This window comes from Oncorhynchus masou, unplaced genomic scaffold (assembly GCF_036934945.1).
Source record: "Oncorhynchus masou masou isolate Uvic2021 unplaced genomic scaffold, UVic_Omas_1.1 unplaced_scaffold_9137, whole genome shotgun sequence".
Lineage (NCBI taxonomy): Eukaryota > Metazoa > Chordata > Actinopteri > Salmoniformes > Salmonidae > Oncorhynchus > Oncorhynchus masou.
The window spans coordinates 1-11,258 of NW_027015614.1; the positions used below are offsets into that span (position 1 = coordinate 1).

Sequence of the window (11,258 nt, forward strand, 5' to 3'; positions counted from 1 at the left end):
CATGCATCACTGGATGACACAACCTCTGCTACTCCTGTCTCTCGTTTCAGCACTTTTTAAATCATGATGGGCAGCCCAGGAGAGAATTGGCAAACGGTAACTCCCACCCATTGCAGCACTGTGTAAAGTTTCAGATGAATGTCACAGAGGGTTGAGTCAAAATCAAGGCCCCAGTGAGAATTGAACTCACGACCCCTGGTTTACAAGACCAGTGCTCTAACCACTGAGCTATGGAGCCATACAGACATATTTGAATAATTGGAACACTATAAAGAACACACCCGTCATTGAGTTAAATAAAGAGACACACCTCAGTAACCAAACATGCAGGTTTCCCAGTCTGGCTACTACAGTAAATGCAGATTCCTTGGCATCCTGTGTTATACATTTAATGACAAACTCTCCCAGGTCTATGTGACCCACAGGCAGGTCTGGTCTAGTGGTCAACATTCTTCAGAAATCTCCTTTAATAGTCTCCTCTCCTGCTTTCCTTGTCTCCTCTCCTTCATGACCATCTATTTAGTTATTTTTAGGGGTAGATCAGCTTTCATACTGCAGATAGATTGTGTGTCCTTTCAATGTAACTGTCTGCATCATTTCCAATCCCCCATACATTTTTTTTACAAACATTCCATTGTATTATTTTCCCTTAACCCTACCACCCCTCCCTTAATTGGATTAAATTAATGGACATCAATACTTAGACTTCTACTTCTAGCTTATACATACTATAAACATATTAGGGACACAGTATATTTTACATTAGTCATATTTTATTTTTTTAATTTTAGTCCCACCCTTCAGCTACCCTCAACCCCTCCCACCAATCTCTGAAAACCATCCAACTTTATAATGGTACACTTATCATAGCTTAGTTGTATTCCAGAGAGGTTATAGAAATGATCTAGATTGTCTATGAGGCTGTGCAGCGATCCAAATGGTGGTTTTAAAAGAAAGCATGAGTCCTCAGCGTACAATGACACCTTTGTTTTTAAGCCTCGGATTTCTATCCCCTTGATTTTATTGTTGGATCTGATTTTAATAGCTAACATTTCGATGGCCATAATAAAGAGATATGTCGACAGTGGACAACCTTGTTTCACTCCTCTTGAGGGTAATACACACTTCCGACAATATCCGGTGAAATTGGAGAGAGCCAAAATCAAATGACAAAGTCATAATATTAAACATTTATGAAGATACAAATGTCTCATATCATTTAAAAGCCTAACTTCTTGTTAATCCAAATGCGTTGACAGATTTCAAAAAGGCTTTACGGTGGAAGCATACCATGTGATTATCTGAGGACAGCGCACCACATCAAAATATTTTTTTCAACCAGCACAGGCTTCACAGAATCACAAATAGCGATGAAATTAATCACTTACCTTTGAAGAGCTTCCTCTGTTTGCAATCCCAAGAATCCCAGCTACACAATGAATGTTTGTTTTGTTTGATAAAGTCCTTCTTTATATCCAAAAAAGTTAGTTTAGTTGGCGCCATTGGTTTAGGTAATACACTCCTTCAACATGCATACAAAGGAATCCAAAAAGCTACCAGTAAACTTTGTTCATACAAGTCAAACAATGTTCTATTCAATCCTCAGGTACCCTAATATGTAAATAAAGGATAATACTCCAGACAGAAAGAACGGTGTTCAATAGGAAAGGAAAATAACGAAGAGCGCACCCTCATTTATGGGCGCCAAAAGCCTACTTTTCCTGTTGAGCTCCCTTGGGAAAAACTACTATTACTTGTTCGTATTTCAACAAACAAGCCTGAAACCTTGTATAAAGACAGTTGACGTCTAGTGGAATCCATAGGTACAGCAATCTGGGAGGAATTTTTATATACAGACCCACAGACTTGCATTGGAAAGGCCTCTTTGCTCCAAAAAATAAAACGATTTCTGGATGGATTTTCCTTGGGTTTTCGCCTGCCATATGAATTCTGTTATACTCACAGACATTATTTTAACCGTTTAGAAACTTCAAAGTGTTTTCCATCAAATTCTACCAATTATATGCATTTCCTAGCTTCTGGGCCTGAATAACAGGCAGTTTACTTTGGACACGTCAGTCAGGCAGAAATTCAGAATACTGCCCCCAAGCCTTAAGAAGTTTTAATACTTTCTCAGATGTAGCCATTATTTACTATACTGAACAAAAATATATACGCAACACGCAACAATTGAAACGTTTTTACTGAGTTACAGTTAATATAAGGAAAAGTTCAAGTGAATGTTGTTATTCTTTCAACATGCATCACTGGATGACACAACCTCTGCTACTCCTGTCTCTCGTTTCAGCACTTTTTAAATCATGATGGGCAGCCCAGGAGAGAATTGGCAAACGGTAACTCCCACCCATTGCAGCACTGTGTAAAGTTTCAGATGAATGTCACAGAGGGTTGAGTCAAAATCAAGGCCCCAGTGAGAATTGAACTCACGACCCCTGGTTTACAAGACCAGTGCTCTAACCACTGAGCTATGGAGCCATACAGACATATTTGAATAATTGGAACACTATAAAGAACACACCCGTCATTGAGTTAAATAAAGAGACACACCTCAGTAACCAAACATGCAGGTTTCCCAGTCTGGCTACTACAGTAAATGCAGATTCCTTGGCATCCTGTGTTATACATTTAATGACAAACTCTCCCAGGTCTATGTGACCCACAGGCAGGTCTGGTCTAGTGGTCAACATTCTTCAGAAATCTCCTTTAATAGTCTCCTCTCCTGCTTTCCTTGTCTCCTCTCCTTCATGACCATCTATTTAGTTATTTTTAGGGGTAGATCAGCTTTCATACTGCAGATAGATTGTGTGTCCTTTCAATGTAACTGTCTGCATCATTTCCAATCCCCCATACATTTTTTTTACAAACATTCCATTGTATTATTTTCCCTTAACCCTACCACCCCTCCCTTAATTGGATTAAATTAATGGACATCAATACTTAGACTTCTACTTCTAGCTTATACATACTATAAACATATTAGGGACACAGTATATTTTACATTAGTCATATTTTATTTTTTTAATTTTAGTCCCACCCTTCAGCTACCCTCAACCCCTCCCACCAATCTCTGAAAACCATCCAACTTTATAATGGTACACTTATCATAGCTTAGTTGTATTCCAGAGAGGTTATAGAAATTATCTAGATTGTCTATGAGGCTGTGCAGCGATCCAAATGGTGGTTTTAAAAGAAAGCATGAGTCCTCAGCGTACAATGACACCTTTGTTTTTAAGCCTCGGATTTCTATCCCCTTGATTTTATTGTTGGATCTGATTTTAATAGCTAACATTTCGATGGCCATAATAAAGAGATATGTCGACAGTGGACAACCTTGTTTCACTCCTCTTGAGGGTAATACACACTTCCGACAATATCCGGTGAAATTGGAGAGAGCCAAAATCAAATGACAAAGTCATAATATTAAACATTTATGAAGATACAAATGTCTCATATCATTTAAAAGCCTAACTTCTTGTTAATCCAAATGCGTTGACAGATTTCAAAAAGGCTTTACGGTGGAAGCATACCATGTGATTATCTGAGGACAGCGCACCACATCAAAATATTTTTTCAACCAGCACAGGCTTCACAGAATCACAAATAGCGATGAAATTAATCACTTACCTTTGAAGAGCTTCCTCTGTTTGCAATCCCAAGAATCCCAGCTACACAATGAATGTTTGTTTTGTTTGATAAAGTCCTTCTTTATATCCAAAAAAGTTAGTTTAGTTGGCGCCATTGGTTTAGGTAATACACTCCTTCAACATGCATACAAAGGAATCCAAAAAGCTACCAGTAAACTTTGTTCATACAAGTCAAACAATGTTCTATTCAATCCTCAGGTACCCTAATATGTAAATAAAGGATAATACTCCAGACAGAAAGAACGGTGTTCAATAGGAAAGGAAAATAACGAAGAGCGCACCCTCATTTATGGGCGCCAAAAGCCTACTTTTCCTGTTGAGCTCCCTTGGGAAAAACTACTATTACTTGTTCGTATTTCAACAAACAAGCCTGAAACCCTGTATAAAGACAGTTGACATCTAGTGGAATCCATAGGTACAGCAATCTGGGAGGAATTTTTATATACAGACCACAGACTGCATTGGAAAGGCCTCTTTGCTCCAAAAAATAAAACGATTTCTGGATGGATTTTCCTTGGGTTTTCGCCTGCCATATGAATTCTGTTATACTACAGACATTATTTTAAACGGTTAGAAACTTCAAAGTGTTTTCCATCAAATTCTACCAATTATATGCATTTCCTAGCTTCTGGGCCTGAATAACAGGCAGTTTACTTTGGACACGTCAGTCAGGCAGAAATTCAGAATACTGCCCCCAAGCCTTAAGAAGTTTTAATACTTTCTCAGATGTAGCCATTATTTACTATACTGAACAAAAATATATCCAACACGTGTAACAATTGAAAGCGTTTTTACTGAGTTACAGTTAATATAAGGAAAAGTTCAAGTGAATGTTGTTATTCTTTCAACATGCATCACTGGATGACACAAACCTCTGCTACTCCTGTCTCTCGTTTCAGCACTTTTTAAATCATGATGGGCAGCCCAGGAAAGTGGCAAACGGTAACTCCCACCCATTGCAGCACTGTGTAAAGTTTCAGATGAATGTCACAGAGGGTTGAGTCAAAATCAAGGCCCCAGTGAGAATTGAACTCACGACCCCTGGTTTACAAGACCAGTGCTCTAACCACTGAGCTATGGAGCCATACAGACATATTTGAATAATTTGGAACACTATAAAGAACACACCCGTCATTGAGTTAAATAAAGAGACACACCTCAGTAACCAAACATGCAGGTTTCCCAGTCTGGCTACTACAGTAAATGCAGATTCCTTGGCATCCTGTGTTATACATTTAATGACAAACTCTCCCAGGTCTATGTGACCCACAGGCAGGTCTGGTCTAGTGGTCAACATTCTTCAGAAATCTCCTTTAATAGTCTCCTCTCCTGCTTTCCTTGTCTCCTCTCCTTCATGACCATCTATTTAGTTATTTTTAGGGGTAGATCAGCTTTCATACTGCAGATAGATTGTGTGTCCTTTCAATGTAACTGTCTGCATCATTTCAATCCCCCATACATTTTTTTTTACAAACATTCCATTGTATTATTTTCCCTTAACCCTACCACCTCCCTTAATTGGATTAAATTAATGGACATCAATACTTAGACTTCTACTTCTAGCTTATACATACTATAAACATATTAGGACACAGTATATTTTACATTAGTCATATTTTATTTTTTTAATTTTAGTCCCACCCTTCAGCTACCCTCAACCCCTCCCACCAATCTCTGAAAACCATCCAACTTTATAATGGTACACTTATCATAGCTTAGTTGTATTCCAGAGAGGTTATAGAAATTATCTAGATTGTCTATGAGGCTGTGCAGCGATCCAAATGGTGGTTTTAAAAAAGAAAGCATGAGTCCTCAGCGTACAATGACACCTTTGTTTTTAAGCCTGGATTTCTATCCCTTGATTTTATTGTTGGATCTGATTTTAATAGCTAACATTTCGATGGCCATAATAAAAGATATGTCGACAGTGGACAACCTTGTTTCACTCTTCTTGAGGGTAATACACACTTCCGACAATATCCGGTGAAATTGGAGAGAGCCAAAATCAAATGACAAAGTCATAATATTAAACATTTATGAAGATACAAATGTCTCATATCATTTAAAAGCCTAACTTCTTGTTAATCCAAATGCGTTGACAGATTTCAAAAGGCTTTGGCGGAAGCATACCATGTGATTATCTGAGGGCGGCGCACCACATCAAAATATTTTTTCAACCAGCACAGGCTTCACAGAATCACAAATAGCGTGAAATTAATCACTTACCTTTGAAGAGCTTCCTCTGTTTGCAATCCCAAGAATCCCAGCTACACAATGAATGTTTGTTTTGTTTGATAAAGTCCTTCTTTATATCCAAAAAAGTTAGTTTAGTTGGCGCCATTGGTTTAGGTAATACACTCCTTCAACATGCATACAAAAGGAATCCAAAAAGCTACCAGTAAACTTTGTTCATACAAGTCAAACAATGTTCTATTCAATCCTCAGGTACCCTAATATGTAAATAAAGGATAATACTCCAGACAGAAAGAACGTGTGTTCAATAGGAAAGGAAAATAACTTGAAGAGCGCACCCTCATTTATGGCGCCAAAAGCCTACTTTTCCTGTTGAGCTCCCTTGGGAAAAACTCACTATTACTTGTTATTTCAACAAACAAGCCTGAAACCTTGTATAAAGACAGTTGACGTCTAGTGGAATCCATACAGAACAGCAATCTGGGAGGAATTTTTATATACAGACCCACAGACTTGCATTGGAAAGGCCTCTTTGCTCCAAAAAATAAAACGATTTCTGGATGGATTTTCCTTGGGTTTTCGCCTGCCATATGAATTCTGTTATACTCACAGACATTATTTTAACCGTTTAGAAACTTCAAAGTGTTTTCCATCAAATTCTACCAATTATATGCATTTCCTAGCTTCTGGGCCTGAATAACAGGCAGTTTACTTTGGACACGTCAGTCAGGGCAGAAAATTCAGAATACTGCCCCCAAGCCTTAAGAAGTTTAATACTTTCTCAGATGTAGCCATTATTTACTATACTGAACAAAAATATATACGTAACACGCAACAATTGAAACGTTTTTACTGAGTTACAGTTAATATAAGGAAAGTTCAAGTGAATGTTGTTATTCTTTCAACATGCATCACTGGATGACACAACCCTCTGCTACTCCTGTCTCTCGTTTCAGCACTTTTTAAATCATGATGGGCAGCCCAGGAGAGAATTGGCAAACGGTAACTCCCACCCATTGCAGCACTGTGTAAAGTTTCAGATGAATGTCACAGAGGGTTGAGTCAAAATCAAGGCCCCAGTGAGAATTGAACTCACGACCCCTGGTTTACAAGACCAGTGCTCTAACCACTGAGCTATGGAGCCATACAGACATATTTGAATAATTGGAACACTATAAAGAACACACCCGTCATTGAGTTAAATAAAGAGACACACCTCAGTAACCAAACATGCAGGTTTCCCAGTCTGGCTACTACAGTAAATGCAGATTCCTTGGCATCCTGTGTTATACATTTAATGACAAACTCTCCCAGGTCTATGTGACCCACAGGCAGGTCTGGTCTAGTGGTCAACATTCTTCAGAAATCTCCTTTAATAGTCTCCTCTCCTGCTTTCCTTGTCTCCTCTCCTTCATGACCATCTATTTAGTTATTTTAGGGCTAGATCAGCTTTCATACTGCAGATAGATTGTGTGTCCTTTCAATGTAACTGTCTGCATCATTTCCAATCCCCATACATTTTTTTTACAAACATTCCATTGTATTATTTTCCTTAACTCTACCACCCCTCCCTTAATTGGATTAAATTAATGGACATCAATACTTAGACTTCTACTTCTAGCTTATACATACTATAAACATATTAGGGACACAGTATATTTTACATTAGTCATATTTTATTTTTTAATTTTAGTCCCACCCTTCAGCTACCCTCAACCCTCCCACCAATCTCTGAAAACCATCCAACTTTATAATGGTACACTTATCATAGCTTAGTTGTATTCCAGAGAGGTTATAGAAATGATCTAGATTGTCTATGAGGCTGTGCATCCAAATGGTGGTTTTGGGTAAAGAAAGCATGAGTCCTCAGCGTACAATAACACCTTTGTTTTTAAGCCTCGGATTTCTATCCCCTTGATTTTATTGTTGGATCTGATTTTAATAGCTAACATTTCGATGGCCATAATAAAGAGATATGTCGACAGTGGACAACCTTGTTTCACTCCTCTTGAGGGTAATACACACTTCCGACAATATCCGGTGAAATTGGAGAGAGCCAAAATCAAATGACAAAGTCATAATATTAAACATTTATGAAGATACAAATGTCTCATATCATTTAAAAGCCTAACTTCTTGTTAATCCAAATGCGTTGACAGATTTCAAAAAGGCTTTACGGTGGAAGCATACCATGTGATTATCTGAGGACAGCGCACCACATCAAAATATTTTTTCAACCAGCACAGGCTTCACAGAATCACAAATAGCGATGAAATTAATCACTTACCTTTGAAGAGCTTCCTCTGTTTGCAATCCCAAGAATCCCAGCTACACAATGAATGTTTGTTTTGTTTGATAAAGTCCTTCTTTATATCCAAAAAAGTTAGTTTAGTTGGCGCCATTGGTTTAGGTAATACACTCCTTCAACATGCATACAAAGGAATCCAAAAAGCTACCAGTAAACTTTGTTCATACAAGTCAAACAATGTTCTATTCAATCCTCAGGTACCCTAATATGTAAATAAAGGATAATACTCCAGACAGAAAGAACGGTGTTCAATAGGAAAGGAAAATAACGAAGAGCGCACCCTCATTTATGGGCGCCAAAAGCCTACTTTTCCTGTTGAGCTCCCTTGGGAAAAACTACTATTACTTGTTCGTATTTCAACAAACAAGCCTGAAACCTTGTATAAAGACAGTTGACGTCTAGTGGAATCCATAGGTACAGCAATCTGGGAGGAATTTTTATATACAGACCCACAGACTTGCATTGGAAAGGCCTCTTTGCTCCAAAAAATAAAACGATTTCTGGATGGATTTTCCTTGGGTTTTCGCCTGCCATATGAATTCTGTTATACTCACAGACATTATTTTAACCGTTTAGAAACTTCAAAGTGTTTTCCATCAAATTCTACCAATTATATGCATTTCCTAGCTTCTGGGCCTGAATAACAGGCAGTTTACTTTGGACACGTCAGTCAGGCAGAAATTCAGAATACTGCCCCCAAGCCTTAAGAAGTTTTAATACTTTCTCAGATGTAGCCATTATTTACTATACTGAACAAAAATATATACGCAACACGCAACAATTGAAACGTTTTTACTGAGTTACAGTTAATATAAGGAAAAGTTCAAGTGAATGTTGTTATTCTTTCAACATGCATCACTGGATGACACAACCTCTGCTACTCCTGTCTCGTTTCAGCACTTTTTAAATCATGATGGGCAGCCCAGGAAGAAATTGGCAAACAGTAGCTCACCCATTGCAGCACTGTGTAAAGTTTCAGATGAATGTCACAGAGGTTGAGTCAAAAGCAAGGCCCCGAGTGAGAATTGAACTCACGACCCCTGGTTCAAGACCAGTGCTCTAACCACTGAGCTATGGAGCCATACAGACATATTTCAATAATTGGAACACTATAAAGAACACACCCGTCATTGACTTAAATAAAAGAGACACCTCAGTAACCAAACATGCAGGTTTCCCAGTCTGGCTACTACAGTAAATGCAGATTCCTTGGCATCCTGTGTTATACATTTAATGACAAACTCTCCCAGGTCTATGTGACCCACAGGCAGGTCTGGTCTAGTGGTGTCAACATTCTTCCAGAAATCTCCTTTAATAGTCTCCTCTCCTGCTTTCCTTGTCTCCTCTCCTTCATGACCATCTATTTAGTTATTTTTAGGGGTAGATCAGCTTTCATACTGCAGATAGATTGTGTGTCCTTTCAATGTAACTGTCTGCATCATTTCCAATCCCCCATACATTTTTTTTACAAACATTCCATTGTATTATTTTCCCTTAACCCTACCACCCCTCCCTTAATTGGATTAAATTAATGGACATCAATACTTAGACTTCTACTTCTAGCTTATACATACTATAAACATATTAGGGACACAGTATATTTTACATTAGTCATATTTTATTTTTTTAATTTTAGTCCCACCCTTCAGCTACCCTCAACCCCTCCCACCAATCTCTGAAAACCATCCAACTTTATAATGGTACACTTATCATAGCTTAGTTGTATTCCAGAGAGGTTATAGAAATGATCTAGATTGTCTATGAGGCTGTGCAGCGATCCAAATGGTGGTTTTAAAAGAAAGCATGAGTCCTCAGCGTACAATGACACCTTTGTTTTTAAGCCTCGGATTTCTATCCCCTTGATTTTATTGTTGGATCTGATTTTAATAGCTAACATTTCGATGGCCATAATAAAGAGATATGTCGACAGTGGACAACCTTGTTTCACTCCTCTTGAGGGTAATACACACTTCCGACAATATCCGGTGAAATTGGAGAGAGCCAAAATCAAATGACAAAGTCATAATATTAAACATTTATGAAGATACAAATGTCTCATATCATTTAAAAGCCTAACTTCTTGTTAATCCAAATGCGTTGACAGATTTCAAAAAGGCTTTACGGTGGAAGCATACCATGTGATTATCTGAGGACAGCGCACCACATCAAAATATTTTTTTCAACCAGCACAGGCTTCACAGAATCACAAATAGCGATGAAATTAATCACTTACCTTTGAAGAGCTTCCTCTGTTTGCAATCCCAAGAATCCCAGCTACACAATGAATGTTTGTTTTGTTTGATAAAGTCCTTCTTTATATCCAAAAAAAAGTTAGTTAGTTGGCGCCATTGGTTTAGGTAATACACTCCTTCAACATGCATACAAAGGAATCCAAAAAGCTACCAGTAAACTTATCATATGTCAAACAATGTCATTCAATCCTCAGGTACCCTAATATGTAAATAAAGGATAATACTCCAGACAGAAAGAACGGTGTTCAATAGGAAAGGAAAATAACGAAGAGCGCACCCTCATTTATGGGCGCCAAAAGCCTACTTTTCCTGTTGAGCCTCCCTTGGGAAAATCATTATTACCTTGTCTGTATTTCAACAAACAAGCCTGAAATCTCAGCAAGACAGTTGATGTCTAGTGGAATCCATAGGTACAGCAATCTGGGAGGAATTTTTATATACAGACCCACAGACTTGTACTTGGAAAAAGGCCTCTTTGCTCCAAAAATAAAACATTTCTGGATGGATTTTCCTTGGGTTTTCGCTGCCATATGAATTCTGTCACCATGGCATTATTTTAACCGTTTAGAAACTTCAAAGTGTTTTCCATCAAATTCTACCAATTATATGCATTTCCTAGCTTCTGGGCCTGAATAACAGGCAGTTTACTTTGGACACGTCAGTCAGGCAGAAATTCAGAATACTGCCCCCAAGCCTTAAGAAGTTTTAATACTTTCTCAGATGTAGCCATTATTTACTATACTGAACAAAAATATATACGCAACACGCAACAATTGAAACGTTTTTACTGAGTTACAGTTAATATAAGGAAAAGTTCAAGTGAATGTTGTTATTCTTTCA

At 38.0% G+C, this 11,258-nt stretch overlaps 5 non-coding genes across 5 annotated transcripts; all 5 read right to left on the minus strand.

Moving 5' to 3' along the window:
* Nucleotides 1–165: 165 nt before the first annotated feature.
* On the minus strand, nucleotides 166–238 carry trnat-ugu (transfer RNA threonine (anticodon UGU)). Its single transcript has one exon. It is a non-coding gene; the product is annotated as a tRNA-Thr (tRNA).
* A 2,185-nt stretch (nucleotides 239–2,423) lies between these two features.
* Nucleotides 2,424–2,496, minus strand: trnat-ugu (transfer RNA threonine (anticodon UGU)). Its single transcript has one exon. It is a non-coding gene; the product is annotated as a tRNA-Thr (tRNA).
* Nucleotides 2,497–4,676: 2,180 nt separating this feature from the next.
* trnat-ugu (transfer RNA threonine (anticodon UGU)) lies at nucleotides 4,677–4,749 on the minus strand. Its single transcript has one exon. It is a non-coding gene; the product is annotated as a tRNA-Thr (tRNA).
* A 2,180-nt stretch (nucleotides 4,750–6,929) lies between these two features.
* trnat-ugu (transfer RNA threonine (anticodon UGU)) lies at nucleotides 6,930–7,002 on the minus strand. Its single transcript has one exon. It is a non-coding gene; the product is annotated as a tRNA-Thr (tRNA).
* Nucleotides 7,003–9,175: 2,173 nt separating this feature from the next.
* trnaq-uug (transfer RNA glutamine (anticodon UUG)) lies at nucleotides 9,176–9,247 on the minus strand. The gene has a single exon. It is a non-coding gene; the product is annotated as a tRNA-Gln (tRNA).
* Nucleotides 9,248–11,258: the final 2,011 nt, after the last annotated feature.